General features: G+C 42.6%; 1 long non-coding RNA gene across 1 annotated transcript in view; it reads right to left on the bottom strand.

Moving 5' to 3' along the window:
* Positions 1-13,705: 13,705 nt before the first annotated feature.
* Positions 13,706-14,485, bottom strand: part of LOC137527946 (uncharacterized) — an 83,628-nt gene continuing 82,848 nt past the window's right edge. The window contains exon 3 of the long non-coding RNA XR_011023235.1: positions 13,706-13,832. This is a non-coding gene — a long non-coding RNA (uncharacterized lncRNA). The remainder of the gene's footprint in view (positions 13,833-14,485) is intronic.

Here is a 14,485-nt window from a genome sequence, read left to right as displayed (position 1 = left end):
AGGTTGCTACCATTGGCAAGGACTGGTATGGCTGTAGAGGAGGAGGAGGCAATACTTAGGGGCATATTTCAAGCGTTGGAAAAATGTTCCAAAGTATGGCCTCCTCCTACCCTACAGCCATACCAGTCTTTGCAAATGGTGGAAACCTGCCAAGTAGAACTCTGAGGCATATTTAAAACGCTTGAAATATACCCCTAAGTATGGCCTCCCCTACAGTTATATCAGTCCTCACCAATGGTGGCTATCTGCCGATGAGAACTTAGGGTCAGATTTCAATCTTTTAAAATATGGCCCAACGTATGGTCTCCCCTACAGACATACCAATCCTCGCCAATGGTGGCAACCTGCCGAGTAGAACTCTATGGCATACTTCAAACACTTGAAATATATGCATGCAAGCTGTTAATGGAAACCAACATCCTCCTCCAGTGGTAGACAGGTCATGTGTATGCTCGGTGTGTATTCGACCCCACAAGTGGGGCTTGTACTCTTTTGCAGGTAGGCACTAGTCTGTTTTTAAGTAGCGCTGCTCATTTCCTTGCTATGTACTAATGTAATTCGTTTTTGGTCAGCTGCTCCCACTCAACAGCCATGCTTTCGGTGTATATGCAGAGCTTCTGTTTGGGTTCAAGGTGCGTTTGTAGTTCCTGGGGGGGCTCAGCGCATCTCTGATGGAGGCCATTCGGAGGCAGCCTGGTGTTGCGCTGATCCACCTTTTGCGCAATTTTCAATTTTCGATTTTATTTGATTAGCCGCACCCAGGCTATGCATATACATAGGTTAGGATTTAGTTAGTGTTAGGCCCCTCCCATGGAGGATTGACTTCTTCGCAGTGGGAGGGACGAGTACTTAATAGGTTGCATGCAAGCTGTTAATGGAAACTAACATCCTCCTCCAGTGGTAGACAGGTCATTGGTATGCTCGGTGTGTATTCCCCCCCACACGTGGGGCTTGCACTCTTTTGCAGGTAGGCACTAGTCTGTTTTTAAGTAGCGCTGCTCATTTCCTTGCTATGTACTAATGTAATTTGTTTTTGGTCAGCTGCTCCCACTTAACAGCCATGCTTTTGGTGTATATGCAGAGCTTCTGTTTGGGTTCAAGGTGCGTTTGTAGTTCCTGGGGGGGCTCAGCGCATCTCTGATGGAGGCCATTCGGAGGCAGCCTGGTGTTGCGCTGATCCACCTTTTGCGCAACTTGAAATATATCCCTAAGTATGGCCTCCCCTACATCCATACCAGTCCTCACCAATGGTGGCAACTCCTAACTATGGTCTCCTCCTCCCCTACAGACATACCAGTCCTCGCCAATTTTGGCAACCTGCCAAGTAGAACTCTGGGGCATATTTAAAATGCTTAAAATATACCCCTAAGTATGGCCTTCCCTACAGCCATACAAGTCCTTGCCAATGGTGGCAACCTGCCGAATAGAACTCCGGGGAATATTTCAAATACACCCCTAAGTATGGCCTCCCCTACAGCCATACTAGTCCTTGCCAATGGTGGCTATCTGCTGAGTAGAACTCTGGGGAATATTTCAAATGCTTGAAATATACCCCCAAGTATGGCCTCCCCTACAGTTATACCATTCCTCACCAATGGTGGCTATCTGCCGAGTAGAACTCTGGGGAATATTTCAAATGCTCGATATATACCCCCAAGTATAGCCTCCCCTACAGTTATACCGGTCCTTGCCAATTGTGGCTATCTATCTGCTGAGTAGAACTCTGGGGCACATTTAAAACGCTTGAAATATACCCCTCAGTATGGCCTCACTTATAGCCATACCAGTCCTCGCCAATGGTGGCAATATGCAGAGTAGAACTCTGGGGCATATTTCAAACACTTAAATATACCCCTAAATATGGCCTCCTCCTACCCTACAGCCATACCAGTCCTCTCTAATGGTGGCAACCTGCCTAGTAGAACTCTGGTGCATATTTCAAACACTTGAAATATAAACGTAAGTATGGTGCACACCACAGACATACCAGCCCTCGCCAATGGTGGCAGCTTGCTAAGTAAAACTCTGGTGCATACTTAAAATGCTTGAAATATACCCCGATGTATGGCCTCCCCTTCATGATCATTACCTTGCCGCGGTGAAGGGGCTTGCGTATCACAATGAAGCAATGACCGCCGGCTATATGATTGTCTCGGAGGGGGGGGGGGCATACCCACAATAATAAGGTCATTGCTTCATTGTGGACAGACCAAATTTGATCAACTGGACAGTTGCTGTTCTGTCATTGAGCTACCATAGCCCGGCAACCATATGGGCTGGAAAACCACCATCACCTGCACTCTCGTCATGGTGCGCACTAGTCCAGCACGGCCGTCACTACACAAACAGCTGTTTGCGGTGCGTTACACAGTGAGTTTGGTGTGTCAGTGTGAAGCAGTACTCTATTTACACTCCCTGATAGATGTATACACATGCAAGATGTTTTAAAGCACTTTAGGCCTGCTATTTAGCATTCAATGTGATTTCTGCCCTTAAAACGCTGCTTTGCGTCAAATCCAGGTTTTCCACGGGACTTTTGGAGTCAATCCCACTCATCCATGCAAAAACTCAGATGTTAGATCCCTTGAAACATCTTTTCCATCACTTTTGTGGCCAGCATAAGTGTTTCTAGTTTTCAAAGTTCCCCTCCCCATTGAAGTCTGTTGCGGTTCGTGAAAGTTTGTGCGAACCAAACTTTTGCAGAAGTTCGCGTTCGCGGTTTGCGAACCAAAAATCGGAGGTTCGGGTCATCTCTACTGCTCTGTGGGTGGGCCCAGTAGGACAGCACTCTCTTCTGTAAGGGCTGGTGCACACCAGAAGAGCTTTTCTGAGCGATTTGTGATTTTAAAAGCTCCTGCTTATATTATCCTATGTGTGTGTGCACACTGGAGCGATGTGATTTTGTAAAAATTCCCCATAGCATAGCATTAGCAAGAGCTTTTAAAATCTCTAGCGTTTAAAAGCTCTTGTGGTGTGCACCAGCCCTATCTCAAGCAGTTGTGGGGATCTATTCAGCTCAGCTTTCCTAAAGCTCAATTGTACTTAGCTTAACATCCTCACTATCTTTATTGGTAATGCTTATAGAAGTGATAGAAAAATCACAAAAATAATAAACACCAGACAAGACAATACAAAGGGGATAAAATAGGTGCAAGCTTCTAGGAAATGAAGGCGTCAGGATCCAACGGAGCAAAAATAAGGACAATAAGTGTCAACGATGCAATATATAATCAAGGCTAATAAGCCAGCAACTGGTAAACAATGGCTAACATTGCACAATTGTAATGCAGAAGGCGCTACAAGATAAATAAGCAGAGGATCAATAAAAATCAATATCAAGGTGCAACGTGCTAAATGCCTACCATACATGAATCACAAGTCCTATCCATACAAGGTACAATAAAAAGTGCAACATCTTGCAGGCAACAATCATATAGTGACATGAGAAATAAATAAATAAACAAATAGGGTATCAAGTGCAAAGATACTGTACATATCCAAATATGCTGTTACCCATGAAAAAAAATCCTAGAATGCACAAGCATGAATCAAACTGATAATGGACCGTCTGCAAAAGACATGTCAGAGCCAATGAAGATCTGAGCACTAGAGCGCTAACTGTAATGAAGCGGAATGCCAAAGTTACCTGAAGCTCCGCCATGCTCCTCGCCACCGCAGCATGCGCAACAAAGAGGGGTCTATATTTTTCCTTGTATCACTGATGCGTTGTAAGATTCTTTCTCTTGAGTTTTGAGTTACTAGTTTGCTTTTCTCTAGATTCGCACGGTGATAGACTACCCTTTAGTATACATATTGGCTAGGTCAAGTACCCTGGCTAGGTCAAGTACCTATTCAGTAAGGAGTTCAAGGCAAGAATCCCTAACACTGCAGGGTGGCCTCTTGAGCGCGTCCCAGTGGCTGCAGCTCTTGAGCGCTTTGAGTCCGACAGGAGAAAAGCGCTATACAAATGTTCAGATTATTATTATTATTATTATAATTATTATTATTATTATATAAATAGCAGTGCTCTCTGTAGTTTTTTCTCACTATGGGGGGTTCCTTTTGACCTTCTACAAAAATCCTAATAATTCTGGTTTTCCATGACTTATTGGAGAGCCCTGTAATACCTCTAACTAGTAAAGCCTTCCAAAGAGCCATATAATTCCATACCTTATACCAGCCATTCTCAACCTTCTTACCCTGGAGGAACCCCTGCAAATAAATTTTGGATCTCAAGGAACCCCTGAATTTGTTTTGCAGGAGGCATGGTAAGTAGGTGTGGCTGTTTATTTCACTACCCCCTATTTCAATGCCCGCCTGCCCCTCATTATACTGTCTCCTTATCATAGTGGTTTTTTTTATTCTTGTGCTCATTACTATTCTGACCCCCAATTTAGTGCTTCTTGTTACAGTACCCCCTATTATAATGTGCTCTATTATTCTTCCCCCACGATGGGGGAAAATGCCAAGGAACTCCTGCAGAGTACTCAAGGAAACATGGGGTTCCAGGGTACCCTGGTTGAGAAAGCCTGCCTTATACTGATTATGGCTCAAACAGCCTGACACAGCGGTCTGCAAGTTGCATTATGTGTTAACAAGGATTAATATGCTATAGGTGTATATAAACCTGATTTTCCAGCTCTTCAGGAACATAAGGAAATGATTTACTTATTAGAGATGGACCGAACTATTCGCCCAGTAAATTTTTCGCAGCAAACAAGGGGTGTTCGCGTTCGCCCCCCCCCCTCAGGCGAATACATAGCGTGTTTGACCCGCCCCCTATAAATTATCATTGAGCTAAACTTTGACCCCCCCTTACCTCACAGTCACCGGGCACATGGCAGCCAATCAGCCACCTGAACTGACCCCCCCCCCCATCAGAAAGTGTGTAACCCTTACACTACCCAATCGACATGTACACACGCCAAATATTTTAAAGCACTTTATTCCACCAATTTAGGAATGTAATGTGATTTCTGCCCTTTAGAGATTAAAGCACGACTCTGCGTCAACTGTGTAATTTTTGGTGGGACTTTTGTCATGGATCCCCCTCCGGCATGCCCTCATCCAGGTGTTAGGCCCCTTGAAACAACTTTTCCATCACTTTTATGGCCAAAAACAGTCTTTGCAGGTTTTAAAATTCCCCTGCCCATTGAAGTTTATGGAGATTCGCAGATTCACCAGATTCGAGAACTTTTGCGGAGATTTGGATTCGCAATTTGTGAACCCAAAATTTGATATTCGGCCCATCTCTATTACCTAATTATACGCTCAATGTTTTGAAGTGAGGCTTTATGGAAGTACAGTAACTTCATCTTGAAGGCCCATACCCACCACCCGATTTTCCCAATGATTATCCCGACGACCGGCGATTTGTTGAGCGTAGAGTGATTGTTTCCGTGAGTGATCTTGCGATGTGGGTACAGGTCGATAATGACCATCAGGGCGGCTTGGATCTTTAAGATCCCCAATGACTCCAGCAATGACACAGAGTACTGCAATCGCTAGAAGTCTTCTTAGCCCCTGTTGTGTAATGTCGCGTTGCGTCTCGCATATTCGCTCACAGGAAGTTGGATCGGGGAGTGCTCATTTTGGAAGAACGTTGCTGGATCCTTCTTCCTACATCACTGTGGAGAGTATGTGGTTTTAAAGGGTACCAGAGACCAAATAACAGAAAGAATCGATACTTACCCTGGGCTTCCTCCAGCCCCATAAGGACGTCTGAGTCCCTCCCCGTCCTCAGGCGATCTGCCGTTCAGCTGCAATCAGCTCCGGTAACGGGAGGTCTGCGCATGTGCATAAGACACAGACTGACACGACTGAACCAGTTACTGGGGCTGATCGCGGCTGAATGGCAGACCGCAGGAAGACAGCGAGGGGCTCACACGTGCTTATGGGGCTGGAGGAAGCCCCGGGTAAGTATCAAATATTTATATTATTTGGTCTCTGGTTTACTTCAAGGCAATGCTGAATATTTGCAAATACCTCCCGTTCTAGAATAGCACAATAACACAATAGTTGTTTCTATGTGCCATCTAACACCTAATTGTTTGAAAAACTGCAGGCTCTGTGCACCAATAAATAATGGGAAGTAATTAAAGGTTACTTGTTTCTTTTCTTTAGCACATAAGCAGTATTTGTCCATCCTTTTACCATAAAGGAATTGTAGTAAAAACACTGTATCACATTCCTTACATGTTCCAGAGTAGAATGCCGACTGGTATGCACAATACATCTAAAGAAAGGCATGCTAATCACCCAAATGCCCCTTTTATTACACGACCAATAAAGCAGATCAATGGATTTAATTGACTTTGCTTTTAATTGCTCAGCCCATCTTCACCATCGGTTGAGTCTTATTTCATGACCAATTAACTGATCAACCAGCTAACTTAAGGCAACTGAAAGCAGATTAATTACTTGGTGAATTATCTGTGCATGCTAAAGACCAACTCTAGCCAAACCTAAAACTATTTGTAATGAATGCAAACACTGAAGAGGCGGCACACAAAAGGCTTTGCTATTTAAAGCGTATATTGGTGGTGGAGCAACACTACATGTTACGAACCATCGCGGTTCTTCATCAGGTGTAAAATGAAACCAAATGCAATCCACATATTTATACAAGTTCAAAGCCACACCCCTGAGCCCGGGGGCGTGGTGATCTTAACTAGACAATGACCACACCTAGCTATCACAATTACACTCCAACTCATCATTTCACCACTTATCAGATAGAATAATCAATCCAAAAATGTTTAAAAAATTCACATTATTACACATTAGCATCCCTGTGATTCTACACACAGTAACACATTAGGGGAACTCCAAAATATGGCTACCCATTAAGTAAATATTATAACTGACCGTGATCCCAGGGCACTCCACTAGGGCTACCCGTGAACTCCGACCTAAAAAAAGAAAGGCAAAGGCTGTAACTGTAGTCACTACCACTAAAATCCATCATACATTGCACCACTCGCTTCGCTTGGCCTAATTGCAGTAAACAGCACCTGAGTTGCTATAAATGCTATACAAAATGCTATGAAAATGCTGAAAAAATGCTGAAAAAAGCACCCCAGTAGCTATAAAATTGCTGAAAAAATGCTGAAAAAATGCTGAAAAAAGCGCTGCTGAACAAATGCTCAAAAAAGCACATTAGCTGCTATAAATGCTATAAAAAAATGCAGTAAAATGCTGGAAAAATGCTGAAAAAATGCCGCCATAATGCCATAAAACAGCTAAAAAATGCTGTAAAAATGCTGCAAAAATGCTGCCATACTGCTACAAAAAGCTGCTATATAAAGCATTTCCACTGCATGTGTTCATTCATCCCTCTTGGGGACATCACATCAAGGTAACTAATCCATCGTGCCTCTTTCTGAAGTAAGAGCTTTTCTCTATCTCCCCCACTCCGTTCTAAATCTAGGGAATCGAGCACCATCCATCTTAATTGCGAAGCCCTATGTCTAGCTTCACAAAAATGTCTGGACACAGAGGTTTCATATATTCCTTTGCCTTCCAAGAACCCACTGATAAATCGCTTGTGTTCCTGGATTCGTACCCGCACAGCCCGTGTGGTCATGCTAACATACATCATACCACACGGGCATTTTAAACCATATACCACATGGGTACTGGCACAGGTGTATCTACCTCGAATCTGCACTTGCCTACCCGTGTGTGGGTGGGAAATGGAGTTGCCTCCCACAATTGCTGAGCACACATTGCAACTGCAACAGGCAAAGGTACCATTCCTCTGTTTATTCAACTTTTTGGTGATGGTGGCCGTGTCCACCTTCCTTACTGTGTTCTGGATCGTTCTCCCTCTTTTGAGGGCGAACAACGGTTCCTCTCGGAAGAGATCTCCTACCCCCTGTACCCCTGTAAGTATATATAGAACTTGCTTGTCAGTTGCTGGTTGTCTGCCGTTGCGAATACTAACGTGTGAGCACTCAGACCTCAGTCAGATCCTACAGTATGTTAGAACCAGTTGGAACTGGGAATTCACACTTAGCCAGATTCCGCTCTTGAAGTTTACTGTGTCATTATTGTGTTATACTTTAGACCAGTTCCGGGGTGTTGAGACCAAGGACCTCACACCCAAGTATAGGATTACTGTGTCATTACTGTGTTATACTTTAGACCAGTTCCGGGGTGTTGAGACCAAGGACCTCACACCCAAGTATAGGATTACTGTGTCATTACTGTGTTATACTTTAGACCAGTTCCGGGGTGTTGAGACCAAGGACCTCACACCCAAGTATAGGATTACTGTGTCATTACTGTGTTATACTTTAGACCAGTTCCCGGGTGTTGAGACCAAGGACCTCACACCCTAGTATAGGATACTGTGTTATTCTTTAGACTAGTTCCCGGGTGTTGAGACCAAGGACCTCACACCCTAGTATAGGATACTGTGTTATTCTTTAGACTAGTTCCTGGGTGTCGAGACGAAGGACCTCACACCTCAGACTAGAATTGTGCTTATTAATATTTTTTATGACCTCTGGCTCTGTTGACCTCTCTCTTGCTTTCTGATTCGGTACCTCCGCCCATCTGTCTACCAGTTGCCAACCTTGCCTGTACCCGGTTACCGAATCAGCCTTCTGTCTCTGTACCTTATCTGCTTGTGTGTTGCCGACCTGGCCTGTCTGACCCTTCTGACTGTCACTCATCCCTCGAGTGATCAGTGACACTAATCCTCCAGGTGTCAATTAGCTGCTAGGGCTGCCTGCTCCTCAGGAAGTCCTTCTTGCAGTTCAGTCAGGGGGCTCTACCCCATAGGAGTCCACTGGCTGCAGTACAGTCTTATTCCTAATCCATCAAGGAATCCTTGGCTGCAGTACATTCTGATTCTCAATCCATCTGGGAATCCTTGGCTGCAGTACAGTCTGTCTCTCCTCCGCTTCAGGAGGTCAGCTTGAGTACAGCCAGTTGCCACCTGCACCTCAGGGGTCCACTGGCTGCAGTAGAATCTGTATTTCCCGCTCCTCGGGAGATAACCTTTCTTACTGTTGCACAAAACACTTTACCACATTAGGTGTCCTGTGTGAAGCTATACTGGTATTATTGGTGATTCTGCAGATCACACATAATCGGGTATAGCGTCTGTATTATTGGTGATACTGCAGATCACCAATAATCAGAAATCCTCTGTGTGCTGACCCCAATCGTTACACTATTACATTGAAATTACTTAGAGGACCAAGCCTCCTGTTTATGAGCACTTATTTGCACTCTAGCATTCATTCTACACCTATTTGCTCGGTTAGTTAAAGTGTACCTGGGGTGACATGTGACATGATGAGATAAACATGTATGTGCAGTACAAAACATATTTATAATCAGTCACTTTATTTTGCTGCCTGAAAGAGTCAATTTTTAGTCATAGAAGTGGCAGCTTCTGTCTTGTCAGTACCTTGTCAGGAATATGGTAAGTATCACTGATAAGCTAATTACAGCCATAAAAGTTTTCCCGGCAGAATACAACTTCTGAGGGCACAGAGAGATAAAATACGAGAACTATTGACCTTTTTCTAACTCTGGGACACTTACAATAAATAATAATAATAATAATAATAATAGTTCTAACTTTTGTATAGCACTTTTCTCCTGTCAGACTCAAAGCACTCAAGATCTGCAGCCACAAGGGACCACTCAAGAGGCCACCCTGCAGTGTTAGGGAGTCTTGCCTAAGGACTACTTGTTGAATAGGTACTGACCCTAGCCAGGATTCAAACCCTGTCGCCCATGTCAAAGACGGTGCCATTAACCAGTACACTATCCAGCCACTTAATAGGCTGCCACTGATTAGAGACTGTAAAACATTAAACCTACTTTGTAAATGTTTAAATATAAAATAAAACCATGAGATATCTGAAAAAAAAGTCATTTTTAGGAGTAAGAGGAGAAATATAATTGCTTATCTCATCAGTTTATTTTCACCTCAGGTTCACTTTAAGGCTGCTTACACACAGGGACGTTACAGGCGCACGTTAGTGCGCCTGTAACGCTCCCCCAACGCACAGCAATGTAACACAAGTGGGCTGTTCACACTGCCCACGTTGCGTTACATGTAACGCTGCACGTTCTCCCGAAAGTGCAGCATGCTACGGCGTTAGAGCGGCTATAGCCGCGTTACACTGTTTGCACATGCTCAGTGGGGGGCAGAGAGGAGGCGGGGAGAGCCAGCTACAGTAGCCGCGCACATGGCTACTTAATATTCACTGCACTGGCGGCAGCTGATTGGCCGGCGGGACCACGTGATGCGGAGTGTCTCGCTCCGCATCACGTGGTCCCGCCGGCCAATCAGCGCCACTCTGGGAGACCTTATAGGGATAGAGCTTCCTAACACGGCTCACTCTACCGTCCTATCTTGCAGCACCATACGTTGTGTTAGGTGCACGCTATGTGACCTTAACGTGGCATAGCACCTAACGCAACGTCTTGGTGTGCAAGTAGCCTTAAGCCTTAGAGTTGCTTTAGTCCATTTTGTGTCTTCTGAATGGCCCTGAGCCTATAAATAATTCAGAGTTCCAGCGCCCTATTTAGACAGTAGTAGCCCTACACACAAGCAATGTGCTGGCATGGGATCGATTAGGATAAGGTTGCACAACAAGACAAGACAAGACAAATAACATTTATATTGCGCTTTTCTCCTGGCGGACTCAAAGCGCCAAACACATGCGGTAATCATGTAACAGGACTTTGAAATCATTCCCTAACTGTTTTCAATGCACTGAATTAAAATGCAGGTTAAATAACATGAATTCTGTGGGATTTATTTCTATTTTTAATGACATAATTTGGTACTTACATATTATACCATCTACAAATTCGGCAGCCTCCTGTTAAAATTCTGGAGTTGTTCCAATGCACCGTTCCCGAGTTATGCAGTCAGTGTTGAAAGAGGGGTGTCAACTCTTAAACAGAGGGCATCAGCTGGTACTTTTGGCATGTCTGGCAGGGGTGGTCAGAGCAGCCCGGTACAATAGACACCCCTCCTTCAACACTGGATAGCTGGAGAATGGCGCATTGGAATGACTTGGGCCCTGGTGCAAATAAATGCCAAGACTTTTGATATTCAAATGATTAAAGATCTCAAACGGAGAGCAACTAGAATTTGAACAGGAGGCTGCCAAAGTTGTGGACGGTATAATATGTAAGTACCGATAATTTCCCTTTAAGGACAACTATTAATAACCAAGTGTTATAAATTACAAACTTAACATCATTTGCTTGATAGTAATTGAAAAGGTTAATAGACTGTTAAGGTTAATTTACTTATCTGTTACATATGACACTGCTGCACAACTTCCCTGATTCTCTTTCGATCACTACTAACAATGGAGCATAAATAGTAATTAATAATCAGAAAACCCCCCTATAGGGCTGATTAACTAATGTTATACCAATAAATATGCCCATAAATGGAGAAAATACGCACTCCTTTAATTCGAAATAGCAATGTAAACACATTTAAAATTCTACCTTTCAATCACTAACTTCAGTTGATAAGAGTTAACAAACAGTGCAGAAAATGCTTATTTTACAGGATTCAGTGTGACTGTAAGCAGAGAAAAAGTTTTCTTTGTGTCTTCTTAATTAACTTTATGAAATACGCCCTTTGCATTCCAAACCCTGCTGTATTCTATGCTGGGGGGACTAGAGCGAGCTGCTGCTGGGATATTACAAACACCCCTCCAATAATGGTTTGCTCCATTGCTTCTGATGTCATCAGTAAGTAACAGAACTTTTGAAGGCAAAATTATAACATAAAAGGGAGGGTGGGGAATAATTTACAGTTGCATTTTTAGTACATAGACAAGTTATTGCCTTTGAAGTTCATAGAGGTTATTGTTGTAATTTAATTGTGCTGCCCCTATCCTTTGAAGCTCCCTATCACACTCAGTAAAGACAGGCCCTTCCCTGGAGTTATTCAAATCCAGACTGAAAAGCCACCTGTTTAGCCTGGCATTCCCAGGCTTATACAGTTCTTCCTCTGTACCACAATTTACCAATCAACCAATTATTGGTCTGAGACAAGCATGCACTGTAAATCCTATGGGAGAAAAGCGCTTTACAAATGTTATTTGTTGTTGATGTTGTAAAGGTAGCATTGGAGGATTACACTTAAAACAGGAGAATATGGGGTATTATGCATGTCATCTCCTATCCTCATGTATCAGTGCGTTGGGTAGGTCTACAATAGATCTCAGCAGTATTTATTTTTTAAACACAACTACAGCTCTGCTCTTGCCCTCCCCCTCCCCTGGAGGAGTGGCCAGGAAGAAGGGATGTCTTCATCATTCTGAAAGCAAAGAATCCTCCATGTACATTAGAAAGAGAATATAATGGCTTTTGTTCCAAAGCATATTTCACTTTAGGGAAATACTTCCAGAGAATACTTGTTTTAGCACAATATTTGATCAAAGTCATACTTTTCAAAAGAAAATCAATTTAATTAATCATTTTTATGAGTTCATCCCTAACTGAAAGTTTAACTTGCCTAAAGCTTGATCTAAATTCAGATAACGCTTCAACATCGGCTTGTGACTTTTAATCCTCCACCAATCGAGTGCTCACACCCCCAACTGAAAGGAACTCACCATTGGTGTAGATCTACACCAATGGTGAGTTCCTTTCAGTTGGGGGTGTGAGCACTCGATTGGTGAAAGATTAAAAGTCACTAGCTGATGTTGAAGCGCTATCTGAATTTAAATCGAGCTTTGGATATGTGATATGCTTATCTGTTATTGGAAGCGCATCCATTGAATACCTTGTATACCTTAAAGGGCTAAACTGTTCTTAGCCTTTACAACCGTTTATTGGCCATCCTATGTGTAGTGGCAATTTTGCATACATTTCTGTGGTGTTGAATGATTGAATAGCTACAATATTCTTTTGGTCGATTGTAGGTGTCCTTATGTGCATTGCCACCTTATGGCTATATATAGGAATTGAGAAATCCTGAAAGGAGTGTCAGATATACCATATAGGGATGTACTAGCACTGTATTACTGGCCATTTTAAATGATAACACTATCTATTTTAAATAACGTAAACAATAGCTGACATGTTTTGAAAGTATACATATTATTAACCATTTTATGCCATGGGCTGAAAGAAACAAATGGACACGTACACTTTGGCAGAATAGCCAGAGTTGTATAACTGTCCTATTTGTGCTAAAGGTGCAAAAATAGGATGTTTATAAATGTCTATTTTGCAGGAAGTGGTTAAAGGGGAATTGTAGTCTGGCATAACATGCAGTATCAACTTTTTCCCCCCTACTCTTTATTGCCCATACACTTATCTTACTTCCTTTTGCCCCAAGGTAATGTCACCTGTGTAAAAATCACAAGTCCCTCAGCATAGAGTACAGCAAGGCTGGGATGCTGGTATTGCAAAGGATGTATTATATTAAATGCATCCAGAAAATTTAGTAAGTGAAGAAAATGTTCTCTCTTCTGCTTATAGTCACATTAAATCCTACAAAAAAAAACAAAAAAACCCTTTCTGATCTGTTTGTTCACCTTTATCAAGAGTATAGCAATAAAACGACAACCAGGGAAGCTTCTAAGCAAAGTGAAACACATCTATAAACCTTTTGAGTAACTATCCTGCAAATAACTTAAACTATATTTTCCACTTTAAAGTAAATGTTTATTTATAACATGTTTCAAATAAATCTATACCCTCATGTGCCAGGCATGCTTTCTGTGGTATGTTTCCACTGATAGGTTTTTTGTTTGTTTGTTTTTTCTTCGCCTGCATGGGAGCTGCCATTTTGTTGCTAATAGTAAGAAGATATCATCTTGGCCTGTCATCTGAAATAATAAATAATAAATAGTTGTACAAATGTAGTAGTAGTACTCCTGCTACAGGGTGCACTTTAATTCATAACAACATCTATTACTTTTTTCTTTATTTGTTTTTCCTCCTTCAATGATCTAAAATCTGTTTGTTATCTGGAACAATAAAGTTTTCAGCACAGAGGTAAAGATGGAATCTTAACTCTCCCAAGCTGCGATTTGTTGTGATCTCCGCTGAGTGCTTGATCCTTACACGGTGATTGAAGTCCAGGTTAGGTCAGTGAAATCCTCGGGTATAAAGCCAAATTCACACTCGGAAGGATCTGAAGGCTCGGACATAATATATATTTTAAGGAGAATAAAAAATATTCTATTTTGATTTGTTTCCGCTTCAGTGCAAAATCCCATGTTCCTCAGTTTACTTCACTAACCTTTAAGCTTTGATGTGCTCCACTGCTGTCCTAAATGGGAATCACTGTGCTGCTTTCTCACCCTTCCATCCATAGAGATAAACAGACATATAGAGAACCTGGTGCTCTAAATTTATAAGAATGATGCCTGTCAGTCTACTAACAATTACTTCACTATTCATGCTGGTGGTCATGACTACCACTGCTGCTATTACGCGTATATTACCTAGGAAATGTAAAAATGAAATCATACTAACA

This window comes from Hyperolius riggenbachi, chromosome 1 (genome assembly GCF_040937935.1).
Source record: "Hyperolius riggenbachi isolate aHypRig1 chromosome 1, aHypRig1.pri, whole genome shotgun sequence".
Lineage (NCBI taxonomy): Eukaryota > Metazoa > Chordata > Amphibia > Anura > Hyperoliidae > Hyperolius > Hyperolius riggenbachi.
Note: the sequence above shows the minus strand (reverse complement) of the source record. Positions and strands in the feature narration are given on the sequence as shown.